General features: G+C 36.9%; 1 protein-coding gene and 1 long non-coding RNA gene across 7 annotated transcripts in view; one reads left to right on the top strand and one right to left on the bottom strand.

The window, feature by feature from the left end:
• The window catches only part of LOC307196279, a 284982-nt gene that overhangs the window by 49918 nt on the left and 207280 nt on the right, over positions 1-27784 (bottom strand). The gene's annotated exons all lie outside the window — the stretch shown is intronic.
• GTF2A1L (general transcription factor IIA subunit 1 like) overlaps positions 1-27784 on the top strand; it is a 959941-nt gene that overhangs the window by 904373 nt on the left and 27784 nt on the right. The window contains exon 21 of one of the 6 annotated variants that reach the window (XR_013831088.1): positions 7946-8223. The exons of the other annotated variants lie outside the window; for them this stretch is intronic. The gene's annotated coding sequence lies outside the window, so the exon portion shown is untranslated. Of the gene's footprint in view, positions 1-7945; positions 8224-27784 lie in introns of those variants that run through there. 6 annotated transcript variants of the gene reach the window in all.

Below are 27784 nucleotides of genomic sequence, written 5' to 3'. Positions count from 1 at the left end.
TGTTAAAGGAGCAAATACACATGCTGCTCTCGTCATTTAATGACTAGATGGTCTGGCCCAGGTGAGTCATAATTGAATATGTATTATTAAAATGCATTAATGGACTTTTACTTCGTAGTTAAACCATCTGCACAAACGCTGTTAATCAACCTTTGCATTTCTCAGCGATCATCTCCTGTCATTTAAGCCACTTCTAAAGGCATTCTCTACTCTGATCACAGTTTAAAGTGGAAAAAAAAGATTGATAAGAGGAATAACTTGAAACAGAAATGTAACAATATTTCAAAACCTTCAGGTCTCTGATTAGACTATTACTCTGCACATAATCTCTTACTAAACTAAATTGATTCTTTTTCAATATAAAAATAGTACAAAGCCTTTGAATTTTGTACTAGCAAAGTTTTGTGAGCTCTTTGAATGGCGAGGCAGAAAATAACAAATCTTATTTAATTAACAAAAGAATGAGACAGGGATGAAAAACATGATGTTAAGGCACAGTAAGATTGATTGGAGCTGCATTTTTAGCTGTAAATTTGGCAAGTAGACTTTGCTTGTGAGACAGGCAACATTAATTACTCTGTTCCCATAGCAGATTCTGTGTTCAAAAAATTAAACTGCAAAAAAGTAGGGAAGCATCTATGAGTGCATTCTTTTGCACCAATAAAATAATTTTATTGAACTCCATTCATGTGCATACTTAGAATGTAAATCCAAAAGATCTTATAGTCCTGTATTCATTAAATATTATGTACCATTTTATATGGGTATACTCATAAAAGGGAAATATGGAATACAATTAAAAGAAATAAATTCAGCATGGCTTTGGCATGCTATCAAATCTCCTTGTCACTGTGTGTCTTTAACTGACTCAACACCAAGGCAGAACCAATATCCCAGTGATGGGAGAATTCAAAAGCAGTTTGTTTTCATGGTCAAAATTCACGATATTTTAAGTGATGTTAGTAGTCTAGTTCCTATACAACCACAAGGGCACCAAAGTGGCAAGATAAGTAATTCATTGTCTGTCATTCTTTGTTCTCAGTTATACTAGAAAACATACATGAGTTCATACCTGTATTTTGTGTTCTACATAAAATTGGTCCAAACTCACCTTGCACCATTTTTAAGTAGCTCAGTTGGTGGCTAATTAGGGGTGCAAGAATTAGAGGTGTTAGGAAATTGTAACTTTTACACCGACTCCTCTTGCCAATAATGGGTTTTTAGCACTTGCGTGACACAGGTGGAAACTAGAAGAGTTGAGGGAACTAACCAGGTTCGCATACGTAATCTGGGATCAAAATTCCTGGTAAAAGATCAGGATAGGAACGCTGGTATTCTAGAAGCAGGGGGTTTAGCCTGGCCTCTACAGATGGGCTCTGGGGTCACTAAGGACAAGCTAGATCTTGGAGGACTTGAGGACCTTCCCATTACACGGTTCTTTATAAGAAAGGAGTCCAAAAAGTACAACGTATTCCTTTATTACATTACCTTACATAAGACTCAAGGAGGGACTACAAAAGGCAGCATACTTCCCCCTTGTTCTGTAATTAACTCAAGGCAAGAAGACAAAACACTACAGCACAGCTCTTGTTCTAGTGATTGGGAGGGCAACGCTCTTCCTGGAAGGAAACGAACTTTCGCTAAACAACGAAGTCCAGAGAAACTATTTAAGTTTCGTCAGTTTATCTTCTGGCCCCTTGATTAATACACTATGCACGGACACTAGCAATGCAACAACAGTGACACCTCACAGAAAAATACCATAGATTGGCCACTCAGATCCAAAGAGTCCCTGGAAGGGGAGGATATGTTCAAGTTAGTGTTTTTTCTGGAAATGATTCTATCGGTGCTATTTTAAACTTTAAATAAACAGTACTGGCATTACCCAAAACCCCTTTTTATGTGGGTTGCAAGAACATTCTAGAAATGCTTATTCACTATCCATTAATGTATTAGCATGTTTAGTCCCCATGGGGGGGACCCTTACACCCTCATTTCTCTGAACTTCTGTGAAGTTTCCTGTCTGGGTTCCCATGAATCTACTCTCCCGAGATCATCAACAAGGAGTTACCATCATTAATGAATGGTCTTCCTTATTTTCCTTGACCTCACTATGCTCATGAAAACCCTGCAAAAAGAATTTCAAAATGCAATTTCTAATTCTGGTTTTGATACTAACTATACACCTTCAGGCTGTAATGAGGATTAAATAATGAATTTCCAGAGTGGCCCTCCGGTTTATGCAGCATGCCCCACGCACCGCCCCTCGCTCCACGTAAAGTCATGTGATATGTGATTCTTAGCTGTCTTCTAAATCCCATTCTAGGTTCTGGGAAATTTCTTTAGTGGAAAAAAAAAACCCGTCCTATTTCAGGATCCCAGGTGGCCAGTCTTAAGTCAAACTTGCTGATAGTCTTTTCCTCATTTTTCAGTTTTAAGAGCTGGAACTCAGCCTGTTCCTTTGACCAAGCCTCAGTCTTGTTCACTAACATTGGTAACTGAATCTCTATCTACTCCCCACAAGATAGTGGCCGACCTTGATTACAGTCCCATTATCCTGTGTCCTCCCCGACTGAAGCCAAGCTCTTCCCTGTCCCACTCAGCATTATTCTCTACCTGAACCACAGTCCCTTCATCAGGCTACTTGCTCTCAGATATCCTTATCACCAACTGCCTGTTACCAACTCTTCTAGATTCTGTGTTTGATCAAGTCTGAACATTCTGACAAGATCTCTTTCTTTCCCTTCCTGATGCCCAATTTGTTCAAAAGCATTCTGAACATTTTCACAAAATAATATTATTTTTAGCCATGACTAAATATAACTAAATAGTATCCATTTATAGATACTATTCTTCCTCAGTGTGCATAGAAACACACTACACTGATTCTTCCCTTACATGATGGATCATTACTTCACTGTCGCCATTGCTGCCTCTTGTTCTTCCTTCCACACAATAAATATAAGCCTCCCTTCAAGGCTCCCTCTTCAATCATCTGCTATTTTCTTTCTCCATACTCCCCCTCAGAGACCTCAGCCATTCCCATGGTTACAACCAGCATCACCAGGCAACTGACACCCAGGTAAACATCAGTCAGGAACCCTAGTCCTTAACTTCCAACATTCTGTCTACCAGATCCGTAGTTTAATAACTCCAAAACTAAACTAATCATCTTTTCTCACAAACCAGTGCTTTCTTCAGATAATCGCATTTTTATTGATTGTACCATCATTTTTCAAGGCATTAAGACTCAAGATTTGGCATTATTTTAACCCTTTAAACTTGCCAGCCACTTCAACTTACCAGTAAGACCTACTGATTCCCTATCACACCTCTTTTTATTCTCTCTGTATTAGAGTGAAAACTCTAATACAGGTCTTTATTAACTCATAACTATATGTTTACCTTAATCTTCTATTTTCCCAGCTCCAATCATCCTGTATAACACCATAAGGTTAATTTTGCTAAAATTATCTGGCTAAAGCTTTAATAGCTGCCCATTAATTATAACTGTATTTACCAAAGAATAAAACACATAACATTGGTTAAAAGTGGAAAAATAATTTAAATAGTCATGTATTTATCATAATGGGAATAAAAATTTTATTACTTTAAACAATGATTACGTGACTAATGTTGCTTAGGATGAACACAAAAATGTTTAAATGAGTCAATTTAAAGGAAAAATGAGTAAAGATATAGTATAGGTTGTAGGAAAGCATGACATAAAATTGGGGTAATTATGACCTATCGAATGAAATCCATATGATTTGGTCTCCTCTACTGTTTTACCTTAATTTTTCAATCTTGTTTCCTCACTACCCAACTACACCAATTTTTCTCTTCTCAACAAAGTAATCAATTTAGCATTACTTAAATAAAATATACGCCATTCCATCATGTTTATGAGTTTGACAAAAGGCAATAGGACCGTGAGAAGGAGAAGTAATTCAATGATAAGTATTATAAGGTGAAAAGTCATTAGAAACAGGATCCAGGGTCAAAGGAGGGGACTAAATAGGGCATCAAGCTGGCGCGGCAAGCCAAGGATGCACGCGAGAATCAGGAAGTGAGGCTGGTAATCAAGGTCAAAGTTGAATTTTGGAGCGTGGCACCAGCTGTAGTTGAGGCCCAAAGAAATTATTTAAAAGTTAAATCTGTGACTGCTTGGAATGCAGCACAGTAGGTCTAGCTCCTTCAAAACTCAAGGTTTGATCAGATTATTTCATATTTGTGAATTAGCCTTGAAATATTGGGAACCTGTAGTTCCCAATCTCCTAATATTTAACTTTCTAAATACTACCAGGCTTTTCTGCTCAGCTCCTACTTTTCCTAAGGACTCTTGTTTGATAAGCCCAACTGGAATTGATGCCTTCCTTCTTTGAAATGTTATAGCATTTATTATCCCTTCTAATCACATGAAGTGATATCAGCAGGTTCTGCTTTATATCACAGTGGTTTACATACATTCTTTCTCTCTGCTACTTTGGAAGCTCTTTAAAAAGAGCAACAGTGACTTGTATACATAAATCCAACAGCATCTCATACAATTTTTTTTTATATGGTAAATCTGTGGAATACAAGCTTCTTTTGTTCCAGGTTTGTAAGGGAATAGTTTTTCTTATGCTGTGCTTAATATTTATTTAGTTTGTTTAATATGTAAACAGAAGCCAAGAACATTTCCTGCAATGTCTTGGAGGTCAGAGCGATGACAGTTAACTGCAAACTAACTTGGGGGGCAGAAGCTTGTGTTGGTGCTATTCAATGAATGTTTTTTTATGGGGAGAGGAGACAGTGACATTGAATTGCCTTCTCCTAAGGAATGGATATATATGCATTTTTATAGAAAAATGATTTTGAGACCATTGCTTGTACCCAAGGAGGTTTATCTTGTAGCTATTTCAAACCAAGTGGTTTAATAAAGTCCTCCCATCTAAAACATAAGATCTGTGTTTTTTTTTTTTTGTATCTCCAGAGCCACAAGGAGGTAGGACAGTAGAAAATTTTATATATATATGTAAATTTCTACTGTCCTATATACATATATATATATATATACACACACACACACACACACATATTTTAAGGAATGTAGATACATACGGCAATAGAGTTTAGTAGGAATGTGCTTGCATATGCTTTTTATATGCCTATGCACCTTCCTAACGTTAAGAAGTTTGATCCTGATAGCTAACATTCCTCCTGCAGAACTCTTAGAAAACTCACTTTTATTGTAAGGAGTTTTAAAATGTTAGCCTTCCATTTGACTTGTCATGAGTCATCACTCTTGACCCACATAATTATACTCAAAAATGAAAATACACACCTCAAGTTTCTCTCATGAATTCTGTTTCAAAAAAGAGAATAAAGATTTCTTTGGAAATAAAACTGCATTTTTTGCAAACATCAACACTCGAAGTTTGGCACAATTTCAAAGAAAAATATCTGATATAATTGCTGCTGTTACACCTACTACACTGAAAAAAGAAGTTCCTTGCTCTTCAATATTAACCCAATCTTTGGCCCAGTCTATCACAATAAGCACATGTTAACTTACCTACTATAGTTAACCAACTCTTTCAGGTGCCATGGGGAAATTAAAAGTATAAAGATTGTTTCTTTCCTCTCTTGAAAATATTATCTTACAATATAATTGTAGATATATGATAAACAAATACAAAAGTTAAATTAAGTCAGTGATATAATTAACATTTGAGTAAACCTTTACATCTAAATACATGCTAAAATAGCAAATGAATAAGATAAAGAATAAGTATCACATATGAGAGATTCAGAATAAAAAATATCAATATGGGTTGGATATTCAAGTGAATTTTAGTGTCCTTTTAATGAGCAATTGATTTTTATCCATTTGTAAAATATGGTTGTTAAATATATTTTAAATTATCTGTAAAAACTGCATGAAAGGCTTTTAGATTCTTTGACAGCTTGTTTGATAGGTTCAATTTTTCCTGTCAGTGTGGAAAAAAAAAATAACTTTACTAGTTTCTTTAAATTAAAAAATAAAAAAACAACCACAACTTACTAACTCACAAATAATTTGTCCCTGCAGATTTTGACTTAGCGGTACTGTTCTCATACATCTTGCCCATTCCTCTAACTAATATTTAAAATATTTATTACTTCTTACATAGACTAACTTCCTCCCTCCTGTTCTCCCTCCTTACAATATCTTCTCTCTCCAATCTATCTTAGTGTCAGATTCACATTTTTATGGTATACTTCTGATCATGTCATTCCACTATTCAAAAAAAAAATCTCAATGACTTTTTTCTGCTTGTAGAATAAAATGCAAATTTCTTAGTTTGGTGTTCTAATTAGATACTACTTTTCTGACCTTACTTCTCATTATACTGCCCTCTACTCCTTATATATGTCTCATGTTTTCCCACTTTAAGTTGTTTGTCCTGCCTGAAAATCTTACCTGCTCTTCACTTCCACACAATCATTTCAAAGTGTCCAAGTCTTTATCTTATTCCTTAAGATGCATTTAAATGCTTTTCTTACATAAATCCCTCACGGACCTAATCCAACTTAATTAACACTCTTCTGAAATCTGGCTGTAGACTTTGGAAAGTGATATATTTCTATGGAGATTATATATTATATTATATATTATATTATATTTCTATGCAGCATTCTAGGGAGCCAAAGAAGACAGGGATTATTTCCCCTCATTTCAGAACCTATAACAGAGTTCCCACACATATAGGCATCACACATATACACCTTATGATGTGGTACACTGCATCTCAGACATCTCTCCTGTGAATTTTATGAAAGAGAGTATCATTGCACATCATTTTTCTTCTTCATTTCTGTAATATTTTTCTCTGAACTTTGATAGTCCCCTAAGGAAACTTTACCATTTTCAACCTTCCCAAGTTGATAGCCTACGGAAAAGTGCCAACATCATCCACTCTTTACAAGTAATATGCATAGGACGAGTTTTGAAAGGGAATGAAATACAAGCAATGGTCTCAAAATCATTTATGCATAAAACACATCTGAATATTTTACTCTACAAAATGTAAACATACATTATGTATATATATATATATTTTTTAGATGTGTATATATATATATATATATATATGTTTTTTTTAGGCTTGCCTCAAAAACCATTATGATAAATAAGCATAAATCACTGTATGTTTACAACATATTCAAATAAATCATGATTAAAGTAATTAAGGATAGAACAATTGTAATTATGTCCTTTGAAAGAAATGGATTACTAGGTGATCTGTCATTTCGTAAAATTTGGAGTGAGCGATCTCAAAAATCAAGGGCTTTATTTTCATCATTGTTGCAAGGAAGCATTAGATATCCCCAACCCCAAAAGTCCTGAGCTCTCTCTCTCCCTGACAAAACATCAAAACTGATCTTAATCAAAATCTGTCACATTTTCAGTCCTGCTTAGAATTGAAAGGACGTGGAATTCTCCCTCTAAAGACAGTTTTAAGGATTGGTCTTCTTGACTTTTTGGAATCTATTTATTCACTCTGTGCTTTTATGCTTAAAAGTGTATCTCACAAAACCTGTTACTAGAAAAATAATTTTTTTGATGTTAAAATTTCAGATATTGGGGCAATCTCTTTAAAATCATTCCCTATTTTTATGAAGTTGTCCATCTGTAATTCTCCTTCCCTAGTTTCTGTTTCCAGTATAGTCATTCTTTACAACCCACATGAGCTAAAGTAGTCTCGGCCCAACTCTATGAGACATATCATCATGTAGAGTACTTACTAGCAGTGCTAGTTTGGACAAGTCACTTAAATTCAGTTTCTTCATTTCTAAAATAGGCAATAAGGCAAGTGATGAGAGGTGAAGAAAATAAAGTGTGTTAAGCACTTATTAGTAGTTCTGGTATGTGCATATGGGCTGGATAACAATTAGTTACTCTTTCCCCTTTGTCTGGCAGAAAAGAGAATGCCTGGCCAGCCTAGTCTCCTCTATTCTTCGCACCTTCCAAGGCTACCATCATCAGCGACTATCCTTGGGCTTTTGTGATGAAGAGTCAAGTACAGTACAAAGCAGGACTGCAGGAAGCATAGAGGAAGGCACAAGGGGCTAGAAGGATTGAAACAGTGCTCAGGTCTGAGAGTAACCATTCTGTGTAAGATCATTCAATAGGCGGGAACACAGAGTTTAAGAAATTTGATTGTGGAGTCAGTGTCTTCAAAGTGCTTGAAAAACACAAGAGAGAAATTATTTCAAAATTGCTTTTGACAGAGGAGCCAAACTGGAAGAGCTCCCAATGGCCAAAGCTGCGGTAATCTGAGCAACAAAATAAATAATAATGCTAGATTATAACCCATAGAGTAAAATAAATATCCATGAGTCCATAGTGTAATAAGTAATTGAACAAATAAATAAGTGGTGGATCTTGCCTCCAGTAATTATTGGTGTCTTATAGAAGAATTCTAATTAATAAATGCAGAAGAAATGAGGAAAATAGCAAACCACCATTCGAACTCCAGAGCACTTCTAATAAAATAATCCAGATAGATGCTAAAATTAGTGGGCAAAAGTTTGAAAAAAAGTGGAATATTTGCAGGTTTTATTAATATTAAAGGGGAAAAAATAGTAAATTTACCATGGAGAAACTCAGAAGACAGTATCCTAACCAAGATGTCAGTGTTAACATCACCAAGTAGTAAGACAAATCAACATCATGTACTTCTTGATATGATGCATTAAGAAGGGCATATCACTTACGTGATATTCTTGCTAAAAATGCAAATCCTCCAACCAATAATTAGAAAATATTAGAAAAACCTAAATCAAGAAACATTCTATAAAACAATTGCCTAGTACTCTTCAAAGGTCATGAAAGACAAGGAAAGACTGAAAATGTCATAGGTTGGGAGAGACTAAGAAGACATCACAATGAAATGTACTGTGCTATCCTGGACTGGCTCCTGGAACAGATAAAGGACTTTAGTGAGAAGAACTGGTGAAAACTGAATAATAAAGTCGATATTTTAGTTAATAATAGTGTACCAGTGTTAACATAGTTTGGATAATGTATCATGCTATGTAAAATACTAACAGAGGAAGCTGGGTGAAGCACATACAGAAACTAACTATATGTACTATTTTTGCAATTTTTTTGTAAGCCTATAATTATTTCCAAGTAAAAACTTAAAAAATTATTTTAGCTGAATAACCTATATTTTTGTTCATTACACTTCTCTAGGATAGAAATATGTGGTGTCGTTAATTGCCCCCTTAATTCCCTGGGGCACAAACATACTTACCATGAAGCTAATGAAGCTTAAGCTTCAGGTTGAGGCCCTCACTTTCATGGGGCTCTCCTAAGGCCCTAAACTAGATTTTGCAATTATAGTTGTGTGTTCTTGTTCTAAAAAAAGGTCCCTCCTGTTGCCAGAGCTGCTTCAGGTCTTTGCTCAAAACCTGCCAATGCCCCCACCTTTAGCAGGAGTTGACGTAACTCTTTAAGTTAAAGGGTCCAGAGATAAGAAAGGAAGCTACAAACAGACAAAAAACAGATGGAACCAGCTGGAACCAAGATGGCGAAGAAGCTGACCTCCAATAGACCCTGAGTCCCATTCTACGCTGATTTTACTACATTAGCTTATTAAATGACCTACCAGCAGCCATAACCAGACACTAAGGACCAAAAAAGGATGAAAAGTGTTGGCACCCCACTTCCTTGAAAAAGCCCTGCCCCTTCTCCAGTAGACTAATACATACGCCTCCCCGTCGTTAGCCTCATTCCTCCTTTCTTTGTCTTTACTCTTTAAAATTAAATCATTCTCACCATGTGGGTGAGAAGTTGATCTGTGAACTTAGTTCCCACTTCTCCATTCTTTGGCCACTGAATAGTGCTTGTGCTGCGTCAATCTCAGCTTCAGTTCTGTTATCCCCTACTTGAACCTGAACAGAAAAAGGAACCCTCCCCACCGAGGCAGACAGCCTTGGCTGGTCGGGCTAGGGCCTGAGTACGTCCATACAACTTAATTTGGTAGCACTCCCACATTTTACAAGCTTCAAATTCCACAAAACAGGAATCTGTCTCTGCCCAATAATAAAGGAAATTCTAAGACTGGTTCCTGGCTGTTAGGGAAGGGGACAAAGCTTGAAACAGGGCTAAAATTTCCCACCCATTTACAGGACCAATTGCCATGCAGAGTGGAAAACAACTTGCTTTTCAATGTCTAAACAGGCATGGCCAACTACAGCTTACTCAGACCTGAGATGATACTCAGGAGGTCCCTTTTTACAGAGGAATCAAGACAGTTATCAGCTTAAACATAATATGGAATGTGAAGTAGGTGGCAATATATTTGGAGATGTCTCTAGCATTTGGAGGAAAAAACCCAGGGAGAGTAGGAAAATGGGAGAGAGAAAGGGTGCTGGCAAGAACTAGGCAAGATTCCAATGAGGGGTCAGTGGTAGACCTTCATTCCTAATGAGGATACCAAGTGCTCAGCAGTAAAGAGAAGGGATATGCCAGTGTAGGAGACAGGAAAGTTGTGCTTGGGTGATTATGTGAGTGGTCCATACCCTCTTAAATGTCCAGAATGGGGACTGAAGTAATGGATTCTAGACAAATTCTTTGAGACAATTCTTTGAGACAATCCTTTGAGAATGGAGCTTCTACTGTTATTCTTGTCCTGGCCAGCACTGGTGTAGGAAATAGAGACTGAGCCTTTGGGTAGACATACCATAATTAAGACTACATAAACCCTGAATGACTAGGGCACTTCTGCCCAGAGCAGATGCCCGATTCTTTTGGTTTCATCATTGATTAACAAAACATTCACGCACTCTAGTCCTGAACAATGCTAACTCAAGGATTTCCTTTTGGTTTTGTTTCAGGGTTTTTTGGTAATAAAAATGATAGAATAATAATACAAACATACATATGTGCCATTTAAGGAGAATGTATTATATGTTAGACACTCCTATGGGGGCTTGTTATTAATTTTATTTGCTTAAAATGGCGCTGTTTTTCTTTTCTAAGACTTGTCAACATTTGAGTCCCTGGAATCAGAGAAGTGAGCGAGGTAGTTTGTGAAGAAACTGGAGGAAGAAATGGAGTAGAATTTTGAGATCTCAAGAGGAAACAGTAAAGTCAGAACTGGGAAAAAAGGGATTTATAGCATATTATCAACTTTGGGGTATTTTTTTCTATATTTCGTAATTTATCACTCTAGATAGAATATAAACTTTTTAAGGGAAAGAGTAAAACCTAGGTACTTAAGCATGCATCAAACTATTTAACACAAAAATACTGTCGACTGATCTATAAATTTGCCAGCTGTTGACCCTGAGAAGGGAGAATCTGGGATAAAATAATGAAATTGATAAAATAATTCAAATTTCACTTCTTAAACTCTCCTTATTCCCAATAGTTATTTCTCGTATATCAGATATATCCTGATATATAAGAATACTGAGTTCCTCTCTTATGAATTCCTTAAGTTAAAATAAAAGGTTATGACCATAAAGTTGTCTTGAGTGGCTTTGGAGAAGGATGTGGCTGGAATCATCTTGCACATACAGAGTTCCTGTAAAATTCCTGAATACATTTTTATCCCTCTACTCTTCCTCTCTCCCTTAAGACTGAGATTTTGCATATAAAATTTCAACCCAGAGAGATTTTTTCTATGGTGAAGTTACAGATCCTGACAGGCGTCGGTTACCATAAAACTACTACTGACTGATAATTATCTTTAATGTGGCTAGTGGGCACCACTAAGGGTGCCGAATCAGTTAAAACAAAACAAAACCATGTTATATGTTATCTCTCCACCAAGTTCCAGCAGAAGTCAAATGCATAGGGCTGTTTTCTTTAAACAGAGCCCATAATCAAGGAAGCCCAAAGGCAGACAAAAGGAGATACAATGCACTATAGGCTCACCAGGGAAGCAAGAGCTGCCTGAGTTTCTACTGAATAATTCAGTGTTTGGGGCTCCTAGCTGATGAGTATCCTCCAAGAGAAACACCTGGCAGAAAGTATGGGAACTCAGATCTGGTAGATTTTCTTTAATGCTTTAGCCAAGTGGACATCACAATGTTTCAATAACCTGCCCAGCCTCCCAGGACCCTGCCTTTAGAACAAACATTGTCTTAGTCTTGTTATTTTTTTCTCTCCAAACCAACTTACACCTAAAGACAAGAAGCATGCATCCTTCTCAGTCACCTTCCCCATGTAGAATTAAAATAGCACCAACACATGTTGCTAAAATTTTACAAATGATCATTTGAAAAATAACTGTTCTATGTGTTAATGTGAAGATAATAAAGGCAATGACTTGGCTGCGCTTTGCTGTTATTTACTGTAACTTGATTCGACAACACACAGGTCAAATATTGTTGTAGCAGAGTGGAATTTATTCATATAACACTAAACCAACTTTATCATCTTTGGTTAATAGCCCACTTACCTTAAACAATATTTAATTCTGTGAAATTCTTGAGAAACCAAAAATCTGAATAATGTCCTAGGTGTGTGTAGGAATCAATGACAGTAGAGAAATAAAATAAACAAAGCATAATCATGTTTACTTTCTCTCTCAATTTTAGAAGCTGCATACTTGAAGCAAATATGGTAATTATACTATTTGTTTTCCTTTGAAAAATGTTTTGAAGTTGGATATCCAAAGCTAATTTGACAAGACCTTTTTTAAAAATTAATTTATTTCATTTTATTTATTTTTGGCTGCATTGGGTCTTCATTGCTGTGTGTGGGTTTTCTCTAGTTGCAGTGAGCAGGGGCTACTCTTCATTGCGGTGCGTGAGCCTCTCATTGTGGTGGCTTCTCTTGTTGCGGAGCACAGGCTCCAGGTGCATGGGCTTTAGAAGTTGCGGCTCTCAGGCTCAGTAGTTGTGGCACACAGGCTTAGTTGCTCCATGACATGTGGGATCTTCTGGGACCAGGGCTCAAACCCATCTCCCCTGCATTGGCAGGCAGATTCCTAACCACTGCACCACCAGGGAAGCCCTGACAAGGCCTTTTTGAACATGAGCATCTTCCTTGAAGAAGGAAGGAAGATATCAATCTTCCTTGGATATCATTTTGATAGTCAGTAAATTCTCTTAGAGGGATTGTGAGTTTCCTCTCATAACCAACAATAGAGGACCATGTTGGCAGTTGAGATAAAAGGATCAGCTAATCTGGATTAGTCCAGTTGTCCTTCTAATCTGGGACCTGCACTTGATGATAAATGAAAATTCACTGTCATTGTTAATTGTGCAAAACCAGTTATGAGGACAGGCAAGGTAATTAGCTGCCTATGTATTGTCAGGAATGCTTTATTGACTAAAAATGTCAGCCTTTTCTTCCTCACAGTTTATGCAAATCTATACTGGTATATTATTTTAATTAGGTAACTAGTAAGGACCAAAATTCTTTTGTATCTAAATGAAAGTATTAGTATTTCTAAGAGGGATAACTAAATGAACCCTTATCTAATAGCATTCAGTGGATAAGCCAAGTGAAATCATTTCCGGAGCAAGGCAAAGGATAAATAATACATGTGAACATTAATAAGGATTTGTCAGGTGGGTGTCTACCTGTGATGACTAGTTAAAGGAAGGGACACCTGGATATTAGGTGGTGAAGAGGTAGATCTTGACTGATTTATTACCCAAAAGTCTGTCATCAGGTTCTGGACAACCTATGCTATAAGCAGGAATTCTTACTGGTTTCTCTGGACTGGGGCAGATTGAAATGTCTTCAGCATTTCAGGTAAGACCTGAGACACTGCCATGTGTGAGCAGCCTGAGAGAAACAGACTAACAACTTGGAAGAACACTATAGAGAAATACAAAGAGCATGGACTTCAGAAACAAGAAGAAAACAACAATAATCTGGGTTTGATTCATGGCTCTGTCTCAACCTAGCTGTTTGTCCTTGAGTAAGTCATTTAACTTCTTAGAACCTCAGTTTCATAGACTTGCTCGAGTCAGGGTTGCCACGAACCTTCCATTTCTAAACCCACAGTGTCTGCCAAGCACAACAAAATAAGACCTTCAAGATGGTGGAGGAGTAAGACATGGAGATTACCTTCCTCCCCACAAATACATCAGAAATACATCTACATGTGGAACAACTCTTACAGAACACCTACTGAACACTGGCAGACCTCAGACTTCCGAAAAGCTGTGTGGCTGACAGGGTAAGAGTGCTCCGGTCGGGTAATAGGCCTGTGCCTCTGAGGTGGGAGAGCCCAGTTCAGGACATTGGTCCACCAGAGACCTCCCGGCTCCATGTAATATCAAATGGCAAAAGCTCTCCCAGAGATCTCCATCTCAATGCTAAGACCTACTCAATGACCAGCAAGCTACAGTGCTGGACACACTATGTCAAACAACTAGCAAGACAAGAATACAACCCCACCCATTAGCAAAGAGCCTGCCTAAAATCATAAGGTCACAGACATCCCAAAACACACCATTGGACTCGGTCCTGCCCGCCAGAGAAACAAGATCCAGCTTCATCCACCAGAACACAGGCACCAGTCCCCGCCACCAGGAAGCCTACGCAACCCACTGAACCAACCATAGCCACTGGGGACAGACACCAAAAACAATGGAAACTACGAACTTGCAGCCTGTGAAAAGGAGACCCCAACACAGTAAGTCAAGCAAAATGAGAAGACAGAGAAACACACAGCATATGAAGGAGCAAGGTAAAAACCCACCAGACCAAACAAATGAAGAGGAAATAGGCAGTCTACCTGAAAAAGAATTCAGAGTAATGATAGTAAAGATGATCAAAATCTTGTAAATAGAAAATACAAGAAACGTTAAACAAGGACTTAGAAGAACTAAAGAGCAAAGAAACAATGATGAACAACACAATATATGAAACTAAAAACTCTCTAGAAGAAATCAATAGCAGAATAACTGAGGGAGAAGAACGGATAAGTGACCTGGAAGATAAAATAGTTAAAATAACTACCGCAGAGCAGAACAAAGAAAAAGAATGAAAAGAATTGAGGACAGTCTCAGAGACCTCTGGGACAACATTAAATGCACCAACATACAGATTATACGGGTCCCAGAAGAAGAAGAGAAAATGAAAGGGACTGAGAAAATATCTGAGGAGATTATAGTGGAATACTTCCCTAATATGGGAAAGGAAAGAGTCAATCAAGTCCAGGAAGCACAGAGAGTCCCATACAAGATAAATCCACAGAGAAACACACCAAGACACATATTAATCAAACTATCAAAAATTAAATACAAACAAAAAATATTAAAAGCAGCAAGGGAAAAGCAACAAATAACATACAAGAGAATCCCCATAAGGTTAACAGCTGATCTTTTAGCAGAAACTCTGCAAGTCAGAAGGGAGTGGCAGGACATATATAAAGTGAGGAAAGGGAACAGCATGCAACCAAGATTACTCTACCCAGCAAGCATCTCATTCAGATTTGACAGAGAAATTAAAACCTTTACAGACAAGAAAAAGCTAAGAGAATTCAGCACCACAAAACCAGCTTTACAGCAAATGCTAAAGGAACTTCGGTAGGCAGGAAACACACAAGAAAGAAAAGACCTACAATAACAAACTCCAAACAATTAAGAAAATGGTAATAGGAACATACATATTGATAACTACCTTATATGTAAATGGATTAAATGCTCCAACCAAAAGACATAGACTGGCTGAATGGATGCAAAAACAAGACCCGTATATATGCTGTCTACAAGAGACCCACTTCAGACGTAGGGACACATGCAGACTGAAAGTGAAGGGATGGAAAAAGATATACCATGAAAATGGAAATCAAAAGAAAGCTGGAGTAGCAATTCTCATATCAGACAAAATAGACGTTAAAATAAAGACTATTACAAGAGACAAAGAAGGACACTACCTAATGATCAACGGATCAATCCAACAAGAAGATATAAAAATTGTAAATGTTTATGCACCCAACATAGGAGCACCTCAATACATAAGGCAAATGCTAACAGCCATAAAAGGGGAAATCGACAGTAACACAATCATAGTAGGGGACTTCAACACCCCACTTTCACCAATGGACAGATCATCCAAAATGAAAATAAATAAGCAAACACAAGCTTTAAATGACACATTAAAAAAGGTGGACTTCAATGATATTTATAGGACATTCCATCCAAAAACAACAGAATAAACTTTCTTCTCAAGTGCTCATGGAACATTCTCCAGGATAGATCATATCTTGGGTCACAAAACAAGCCTCAGTAAATTTAAGAAAACTGAAATCATAGCAAGTATCTTTTCCGACCACAACACTATAAAATTAGATATCAATTACAGGAAAACTCAGGAAAAAATACAAACACATGGAGGCTAAACAATACACTACTAAATATCCAAGAGCTCACTGAAGAAATCAAAGAGGAAATCAAAAAATACCTAGAAACAAATGACAATGAAAACACGACAGCCCAAAAACCTATGGGATGCAAAAGCAGTTCTAAGAGGGAAGTTTATAGCAATACAAGCCTACCTCAAGAAACAAGAAACATCTCAAATAAACCTTACATCTAAAGCAATTCGAGAAAGAAGAAGACAAAAAATAAATAAACCTTACACCTAAAGCAATTCGAGAAAGAAGAAGAAAAAAAAACCAAAGTTAGCAGAAGGAAGTAAATCATAAAGATCAGATCAGAAAAAAATGAAAAAGAAATGAAGCAAACAATAGCAAAGATCAATAAAACTAAAAGCTGCTTCTTTGGGAAGATAAACAAAATTGATAAACCATTAGCCAGACTCATCAAGAAAAAAGGGAGAAGACTCAAATCAATAGAATTAGAAATGAAAAAGGAGAAGTAACAATTGACACTGCAGAAATACAAAGGATCATGAGAGATTACTACAAGCAAATATATACCAGTACAGTGGACAACCTGGAAGAAATGGACAAATTCTTAGAAAAGCACAACCTTCTGAGACTGAACCAGGAAGAAACAGAAAATATAAACAGACTAATCACAAGCACTGAAATTGAGACTGTGATTAAAAATCTTCCAACAAACAAAAGCCCAGGACCAGATGGCTTCACAGGCGAATTCTATCAAACAGTTAGAAAAGAGCTAACACCTATCCTTCTCAAAATCTTCCAAAATATAGCAGAGGGAATATCATTCTATGAGGCCACCATCACCCTGATATCAAAACCAGACAAAGATGTCACAAAATAAGAAAACTACAGGCCAATATCACTGATGAACATAGATGCAAAAATCCTCCACAAAATACTAGCAAACAGAATCCAACGGCACATTAAAGGGTCATACAACATGATCAAGTGTGGTGTATCCCAGGAATGTAAGGATTCTTCAATACAGGCAAATTATTCAATGTGATAAACCATACCAAATTGAAGGAGAGGGCTTCCCTGGTGGTGCAGTGGTTGAGAGTCCGCCTGCCAATGCAGGGGACACGGGTTTGTGCCCCGGTCTAGGAAAATCCCACATGCCATGGAGCGATTAGGCCTGTGAGCCATGGCTGCTGAGCCTGTGCATCCAGAGCCTGTACTCCACAACGGGAGAGGCTACAACAGTGAGAGGCCTGCGTCCAGCAAAAAAAAAAAAAAATTGAAGGGGAAAAACCATATGATCATCTCAATAGATGCAGGAAAAGATTTTGACAAAATTCAACACCCATTTATGATAAAAAACCCTCCAGAAAGTAGGCACAGAGGGAACTTACCTCAACATAATAAAGGCCATATATGACAAACCCACAGACAACATCATTCTCAATGGTGAAAACCTGAAACTGTTTCCACTAAGATCAGAACAAGACAAGGTTGTCCACTCTCACCACTATTATTGAACATAGTTTTGGAAGTTTTAGCCACAATATCAGAGAAGAAAAAGAAATAAAAGGAATCTAAACTGCAAAAGAAGAAGTAAAGCTGTCACTGTTTGCAGATGACCTGAAAGTATACATAGAGGATCCTAAACATGCTACCAGGAAACTACTAGAGCTAATCAATGAATTTGGTAAAGTAGCAGGATACAAAATTAATGCACAGAAATCATCTGCATTCCTATACAGTAATGATGAAAAATATGAGAGAGAAATGAAAGAAACACTCCCACTTACCACTGCAACAAAAAGAATCAAATACCTTGGAATAAACCTACCTAAGGAGACAAAAGCCCTGTATGCAAAAAACTATAAGACACTGATGAAGGAAATTAAAGATGATCCAAACAGATGGACAGATATACCAAGTTCTTGGATTGCAAGAATCAACATTGTGAAAATGATTACACTATGCAAAGCAATCTACAGATCCTTTGCAATCCCTATCAAACTACCAGTGGCATTTTCACAGAACTAGAACAAAAAATTTCACAATTTGTATGGAAACACAAAAGACTCCAAATAGCCAAAGCAATCTCGAGAAACAAAAACGGAGCTGCAGAAATCAGGCTCCTGGACATCAGAGTATACTACAAAGCTACAGTAATCAAGACAGTACAGAAAATGGCAGAGCAGAGACTCACGATGAGAACTCAGTTTCTTGCATCTGCTGAATCTTTAAAACCAAAGCTGAAAAAAAGAAATAATACACAAACTCGAACTGAGGAACAGTCTACAAAAAATTAGCCTGCATCTTCAAAAAAGCTGTTGAGAGAGGGCAGACAGCAGAAGCAAGAACTACAGTCCTACAGCCTGTGAAACAAAAGCCACATTCACGGAAAGATAGACAAAAGATGAAAACGCAGAGGGCTATGTGCCAGATGAAGAAACAAGATAAAACCACAGAAAAACAACTAAATGAAGTGGAGGTAGGCAACCTTCAAGAAAAAGAATTCAGAATAATGATAGTGAAGATGATCCAGGACCTTGGAAAAAGAATGGAGGCAAAGATCAAGAAGATGCAAGAAATGTTTAACAAAGACCTACAAGAATTAAAGAACAAACAAACAGAGATAAACAATACAATAACTGAAATGAAAACTACACCAGAAGGAATCAATAGCAGAATAACTGAGGCAGAAGAACAGATAAGTGACCAGAAAGACAGATGGTGGAATTCTTTGCTACAGAACAGAATAAAGAAAAATGAATGAAAAGAAATGAAGACAGCCTAAGAGACCTCTGGGACAACATTAAATGCAACAACATTCGCATTATAGGGGTCCCAGAAGGAGAAGAGAGAGAGAAAGGACCTGAGAAAATATTTGAAGAGCTTATACTCAAAAAATCCCCTAACATGGGAAAGGAGATAGCCACCCAAGTCCTGAAAGTGCAGAGAGTCCCACACAGGATAAAACCAAAGAGAAACATGCCGAGACACATAGTAATCAAATTGGCAAAAATTAAAGACAAAGAAAAATTATTGAAAGCAGAAAGGGAAAAGCGACAAATAACATACAAGGGAACTCCCATAAGGTTAACAGCTGATTTCTCAGCAGAAACTCTACAAGCCAGAAGGGAGTGGCATGATATACTTAAAGTGATGAAAGGGACAAACCTACAACCAAGATTACTCTACCCAGCAAGGATCTCATTCAGATTTGATGGAGAAATCAAAAGCTTTACAGACAAGCAAAAGCTAAGAGAATTCAGCACCACCAAATCAGGTCTACAACAAATGCTAAAGGAACTTCTCTAAGTGGGAAACACAAGAGAAGAAAAGGACCTATAAAAAACAAACCCAAAACAATTAAGAAAATGGTCATAGGAACATACATATCGATAATTACCTTAAACGTAAATAGATTAAATGGTCCAAGCAAAAGACACAGGCTTGCTGACTGTATACAAAAACAAGACCCATCTATATGCTCTCTACAAGAGACCCACTTCAGATTTAGGGACACATTCAGACAAAGTGAAGGGATGGAAAAAGATATTACATGCAAATGGAAATCAAAAGAAAGCTGGAGTAGCTATACTCATACCATATAAAAGAGAATTTAAAATGAAGAATGTTACAAGAGACAAGGAAGGACACTATATAATGATCAATCGATCAATCAAAGAAGAAGATATAACAATTATAAACATATATGCATCCAACATATATGCATCCAAGCACCTCAATGCATAAGGCAACTGCTAACAGTTATAAAAGCGGAAATCGACAGTAACACAATAACAGTGGGGGACTAACACCTCATTTACACCAATGGACACATCATCTAAAATGAAAGTAAATAAGGAAACAGAAGCTTTAAATGACACATAGACCAGATAGATTTAAATGATACTTATAGGACATTCCATCCAAATACAGCAGATTACACTTTCTTCTCAAGTGCGCATGGAACATTCTCCAGGATACATCACATCTTGGGTCACAAATCAAGCCTCAGTAAATTTTAGAAAATTGAAATCATGTCAAGCATCTTTTCTGACCATAACACTACGAGATTAGAAATGAATTACAGGGAAACAATGTAAAAAACACAAACACATGGAGGCTAAACAATACATTACTAAAAGACCAAGAGATCATTGAAGAAGTCAAAGAGGAAGTAAAAAAATACCTAGAGACAACTTACAATAAAAACACTATGATCCAAAACCTATGGGATGCAGCAAAAGCAGTTCTAAGAGGGAAGTTTATAGCTATACAAGACTACCTCAAGAAACAAGAAAAATCTCAAATAAACAATCTAACCTTACACCTAAAGGAACTAGAGAAAGAAGAACAAACAAAACCCAAAGTTCGCAGAAGGGAAGAAATCATAAAGATCAGTGCAAAAATAAATGAAATAGAAACAAAGAAAATAGCAAAGATTAATAAAACTAAAAGCTGATTCTTTGAGAAGATAAACAAAATTGATAAACCATTAGCCAGACTCATCAAGAAAAAGAGGGAGAGGACTCAAATCAATAAACTTAGACATGAAAAAGGAGAAGTTACACCAGACACCGCAGAAATACAAAGCATCCTAAGAGCCTACTACAACAGTTCTATGGCAATAAAATGGACAACCTGGAATAAATGGACAAATTCTTAGAAAGGTATAAGCTTCCAAGACTGAACCAGGAAGAAATAGAAAATATGAACAGACCAATCACAAGTAATGAAATTAAAACTGTGATTAAAAATCTTCTAACAAACAAAAATCCAGGACCAGATGTCTTCACAGGTGCATTCTATCAAACATTTAGAGAAGAGGTAACACCCATCTTTCTCAAACTGTTCCAGAAAATTGCAGAGGGAGGAACACTCCCAAACTCATTCTTTGAGGCCACCATCACTCTGATACCAAAATCAGACAAAGATACTACAAAAAAAGAAAATTACAGACCAATATCACTGATGAATACAGATGCAAAAATCCTCCACAGAATACTAGCAAACAGAATCCAACAACACATTAAAGGGATCATACACCATGATCAAGTGGGATTTACCCCAGGGATGCAAGGATTCTTCAATATATGCAAATCAATCAATGTGATTATAGCATATTAACAAATTGAAGAAGAAAAACCACACGATCATCTCAATAGATGCAGAAAAAGCTTTTGACGAAATTCAACACCCATTTATGATAAAAAACTCTCCAGAAAGTGGGCACAGAGGGAACCTACCTCAACATAATAAAGGCCATACACAACAAACTCACAGCAAACATCATTCACCTATAGAGAAAAACTGAAAGCATTTCCTCTAAGATTAGTAACAAGAGAAGGATGTCCACTCTCACCACATTATTCAACATAGTTTTGGAAGTCCTAGCCATGGCAATCAGAGAAGAAAAAGAAATAAAAGGAATACAAATTGGAAAAGAAGAAGTAAAACTGTCACTGTTTGCAGATGACATGATACTATACATAGAGAATCCTAAAAATGCCACCAGAAAACTACTAGAGCTAATCAATGAATTTGGTAAAGTATCAGGATACAAAATTAATGCACAGAAATCTCCTGCATTCCTATACACTAATGATGAAAAATCTGAAAGAGAAATTAAGAAAAGACTCCCATTTACCATTGCAACAAAAAGAATAAAATACCTGGGAATAAACCTACCTAGGGAGACAGAAGACCTGTATGCAGAAAACTATAAGACACTGATGAAAGAAATTAAAGATGATACCAACAAATGGAGAGATATACCATGTTCTTGGATTGGAAGATCAATATTGTGAAAATGACTCTACTATCAAAGCAATCTACAGATTCAATGCAATCCCCATCAAATTACCAATGGCATTTTTTACAGAACTAGAACAAAAAATCTTAAAATTTGTATGGAGACACAAAAGACCCTGAATAGCCAAAGCAGTCTTGAGGGAAAAAAATGGAGCTGGAGGAATCAGACTCCCTGACTTCAGACTATACTATAAAGCTACAGTAATCAAGACAATATGGACTGGCACAAAAACAGAGACATATTTCAATGGAACAGGATAGAAAGCCCAGAGATAAACCCACATAAACAAGACATAAACAAGACAACCCCCAGAATGGGAGAAAATATTTGCATACGAATCAACGGACAAAGGATTCATCTCCAAAACATATGAACAGCTCATGCAGCTCAATATTAAAAAAACAAGACAACCCCCAGAATGGGAGAAAATATTTGCGTACGAATCAACAGACAAAGGATTAATCTCCAAAACATATGAACAGCTCATGCAGCTCAATATTAAAAAAAACAAACAACCCTGTCCAAAAATGGGCAGAAGACCTATATAGCCATTTGTCCAAAGTAGACATACAGATGGCCAAGAAGCACATGAAAAGCTGCTCAACATCACTAATTATTAGAGAAATGCAAATCAAAACTACAATGAGGTATCACCTCACATCTGTTAGAAGGGGCATCATCAGAAAATCTAGAAACAACAAATGCTGGAGAGGGTGTGGAGAAAAGGGAACCCTCTTGCACTATTGGTGGGAACACAAATTGATACAGCCAATATGGAGAACAGTATGGAGGTTCCTTAAAAAACTAAAAATAGAATTACCATATAATCCAGGAATCCCACTACTGGGCATATACCCAGAGAAAACCATAATTCAAAAAGACACATGCACCCCAATGTTCATTGCAGCACTATTTACAATAGCTGGGTCATGGAAGCAACCTAAGTGCCTATCGACAGACGAATGGATAAAGAAGAAGCGGTACATATAAAGAATGGAATATTACTCAGCTATAAAAAGGAACAAAATTGGGTCCTTTGTTGAGACATGGATGCATCTAGAGACTGTCATACAGAGTGAAGTAAGTCAGAAAGAGAAAAACAAATATTGTATATTAACACATATATGTGGAACCTAGAAAAATGGTGCAGATGAACCAGTTTGCAGGGCAGAAATTGAGACACAGATGTAGAGAACAAACATATGGACACCAAGCGGGCAAGGCGGCGGGGTGGTGGTGGTAGTGGTGTGCTGAATTGGGCGATTGAGATCGACATGTATACAGTGATGTGTATATAATTCATGACTAATAAGAACCTGCTGTATAAAAAAATAAATAAAATTCAAAAAAAAGTATGGTACTGGCACAAAAACAGAAATATAGATCAACTGAACAGGACAGAAAGCCCAGAGATAAACCCACACACATATGGTCACCTTATTTTTGATAAAGGAGGCAAGAATATACTATGGAGAAAAGACAGCCGCTTCAATAAGTGGTGCTGGGAAAACTGGACAGATACATATAAAAGAATGAAATTAGAACACTGCCTAACACCATACACAAAAATAAACTCGAAATTGATTAAAGACCTAAATGTAAGGCCAGACACTTATAAAACAGAGGGAAACGTAGGCAGAACACTCTATGACATAAATCACAGCAAGATCCTTTTTGACCCACCTGCTAGAGAAATTGAAATAAATACAAAAATAAACAAGTGTTACCTAATGAAACTTAAAAGCTTTTGCACAGCAAAGGAAACCATAAACAAGATGAAAATACAGCCCTCAGAATGGGAGAAAACATTTGCAAGTGAAGCAACTGACAAAGGATTAATCTCCAAAATTTACAAGCAGCTCATGCAGCTCAATATCAAAAAAACAACCAACCGAAAAAACAAACAACCGAATCCAAAAATGGGCAGAAGACCTAAAGAGACATTTCTCCAAAGAAGATATACAGATTGCCAACAGAAACATGAAAGGATTCTCAACATCACTAATCATTAGAGAAATGCAAATCAAAACTACAATGAGGTATCACCTCACACCTTCAGAACATCATCAAAAACTCTACAAACAATAAATGCTGGAGAGGATGTGGAGAAAAGGGAACCCTCTTGCACTGTTGGTGGGAATATAAACTGATACAGCTACTATGGAGAACAGTATGGAGGTTCCTTAAAAAACTACAAATAGAACTACCATATGACCCAGCAATCCCACTACTGGGCATATACCCTGAGAAAACCATAATTCAAAAAGAGTCATGTACCACAGTGTTCACTGCAGCTCTATTTACAATAGCCAGGACATGGAAGCAACCTAAGTGTCCATCAACAGATGAATGGATAAAGATGTGGCACATATATACAATGGAATATTACTCAGCCATAAAAGAAATGAAATTGAGTTATTTGTAGTGAGGTAATGGACCTAGAGTCTGTCATACAGAGTGAAGCAAGTCAGAAAGAGAAAAACAAATACTGTATGCTAACACATATATATGGAATCTAAAAAAAAAAATGGTTCTGAAGAATCTAGGGGCAGGAAAGGAAGAAAGACGCAGACGTAGAGAATGGACTTGAGGACACGGGGAGGGGGAAGGGTAAGCTGGGACAAAGTGAGATAGTAGCATGGACATATATACACTACCAAATGTAAAACAGATAGCTAGTGGGAAGCTGCCGCATAACACATGGAGATCAGTTCGGTGCTATGCAACCACCTAGAGGGGTGGGATAGGGAGGGTGGGAGGGAGATGCAAGAGGGAGGAGATATGGGGATATATGTATATGTATAGCTGATTCACTATGCTATAAAGCAGAAACTAACACACCATTGTAAAGCAATTATACTCCAGTAAAGATGTTAATAAAAGAAAGGAAAAAAAAAAAAAAAAGAAGCTCAGTTTCCCCTTCTGTGGATGGGAAGAGCAGGATTATCTTGGAGAATCATTGTGAGGATAAAATGAGACAAAGTTCGGGAAATATCTGAGCATACATTAGGAAATCGGGTCGATAGAGTCGCATATATGATTAAGTATCTCCAATCACATATATCCTCTTTCATGCTACACACAGCCGTTTCATTTTTCTCTCTTTGACTTGATTTTACTTCATGAATCTTTCCACCACCACCCCAACAGATGTGCTGTTTAATCAAACCAAACCTGTCTAATTCCACCTTATGTTATAAATCATACCTAACCTGTCTAAAATCCTTTAACACATAATGGCTTCCCAAAAGCTGTTCAAATGAGTAAATCCAAGACACTAAATGAAAATGAACAGCAGAGCAGATCTCTACTGCTTTTCAGATGGGGAGGTTGCAGGTCTCCTTGAAGTGAAAGCTCTTCATTTACAATGCATAGAAAAGAAAAAAGGAAGAAGAAGAAAAAAAAACTACTGAGAACGGAATGAGGTGTGCAGGGCCATTTTTCTCAAAGCTTGGACTATAGATGATGCACTGATGTCTTGGGGGCAGAGTTCAGATGCCTGTGAAATAAGCCAAGTCATCACATTAATTAGGATTGCTCCTGCATGCATTACTATATCATGACAAATTAACAAGGACCGCAAGAGAGCTCAACTTCTCTTCCACATGTTCTCAAGGCAAAAGTTACTTTTAAATGATGGCAAAGTAGTTACACAAATTGACAAAGAAGAAACTCTCTCTGTTGTGATAAAATTGGCTTATGTATCCCTCCCCTTTCCTGTAAGGTAAAGGCATAGTCCAAAAGAAGTTGAATAGCAACAATACTGATTTGCTTAATGAATAGCTCATGAAAGTTAGAAATGCCCTAAATATTTTTTCGGCAAGCAATATAACACAAGTCGGCATACGCATAGAGCCAAAAGACAATAATATGAATAATTCTCTTCAAATATTTTATATTATCTCTATCATTAAAACCATTCAGTATGAAGCCTAAAGAATGCATTCCTTATTCCCAAAAGGCAAAACTGTACCAAAAATTCCAAATGAAAGAGAAAATGTAATTTGATCATTGTTCTTTAAGGCTGTAAAAGAAAATTCTCCATCATCACTCTTAACCATTCTTAACTAATGTAAGTACCAAACATGCCATCTTAAGTATCTGTAGAGAAATAAAAGGAATGTGACTTCAAAGTTCAGGTTCTAAGGAGATTTTGTTTAAAAATTCACACTCTTCTTAGCCTGGGTAAAAACCCTGTCAGTAAATGAATTAATTTTGGCAGTTTTCTAATCCCATTATACCTTTTGTCAAGAGAATGACTTATCACAATTACAATGCCTGATGCTGTATATCTTGTGAAATACAGTCATCTGTACCAAGACAGTATCATCATTTGACTCTTTCAATATACGATATTTTCATTAGCGGCAGGATATCCATTCCTTCCCCTCTACTCAGCAGAGCTATAAATAGAGAGGTCAGCCAACCAAATCACACAATATTGAAAAGGTCAAAGAAGTACAGTATATTACTATAATTTACAGAATATTGTTCGTGAAGTATTAAAACTCTTGACACCTTATTTATGTGCAGAGAAAATAATGAAAACATAAAGCAGTGTGCAGTGGTCACATTATCATTGCTGTGACGGTAGAGATAGTGTTGAATGAAGTTTTCCTTTTCAGTTAAACAGGAACTAAACAAGCAGGAAGGTCTATTTAGGTAGTCAATAACAAAATTAAAGCCGTACTTCCTCCTATTAGATCAATATATGATTTTAAAAAAAGAAAAGGATAAGAAAAAAATAGAGCAAAGAAGCACACTGTTCAGGACAAAGGCACAGTCTATTTTCCAGGTTCCAGGAGAAACGAAAACTTGTGGTCTAGTTGGCAGAGACGGAAGACACCCTGTTAAGAACACCTGTTTCAGATCAGGCATTGATGGTTTAACTTTACCAGGTCACATCTATGATTTGAGATGAGCAAAAGGAGACAGACTATGTAATCTCATGCTGGATTTTTGGTCTTAATATTTCTTGCCTGAGCTGTCAAATTCTTTATATAACTGGGTTAAAGTAAGAACAAAAAGATAATTGCTCATCTGCACTTTAGCACATGGTATTCGTGGGAAACGTCCATACAACTTCATAAATGAGATGCTGAGACCCAAATCTTGTTCAGGAAAAGAGGTTAGATTAAAGACAGCCCTATTTGAAACTCTTTACTACCTTTCCCCTGCCCCCCCAGAATCTTTATCCAAATCCTAGACATTTTACTGCATTTATTCAAGGGCATTTATTGGCAGATACTGTGTAAGGTGCTGCAGAAAGCAGGAAGAATACTTAATTCCCAATTCTACCATTTTCTCTTCCTTCTTACCACTGTTGTCTTACTAGGTCATTATTTTCCCATTACCTAGTCTGAAGTAATTTTTTCTTAAATAGGCTACTATCTCTCCAATGTATTCTTCATATTCTTACCAAAGGGAACTTTTCTGAAATTGAAATTTGATATTATTTCTTCCCCATCTTAAGCTTTTCCTTGTTCCCATCTTATATAGAATTCAAACTCTTCCACATGCCATTCAGGATCCTCCATGATCTGAGATCTTCCCATCTCTTCAGGCCCTTGTCCTGTGAAGTCCTACCCAAGAGTTATACTAGCAGCAACAATCTACTGAAACCACTCTTCTGGAGATCACATGGAAAACCTGATCAAGC

Source organism: Stenella coeruleoalba (genome assembly GCF_951394435.1).
Source record: "Stenella coeruleoalba genome assembly, chromosome: 13".
Lineage (NCBI taxonomy): Eukaryota > Metazoa > Chordata > Mammalia > Artiodactyla > Delphinidae > Stenella > Stenella coeruleoalba.
The sequence above is the reverse complement of the archived record's forward strand: the minus strand, read 5'-3'. Positions and strand labels throughout refer to the sequence as shown.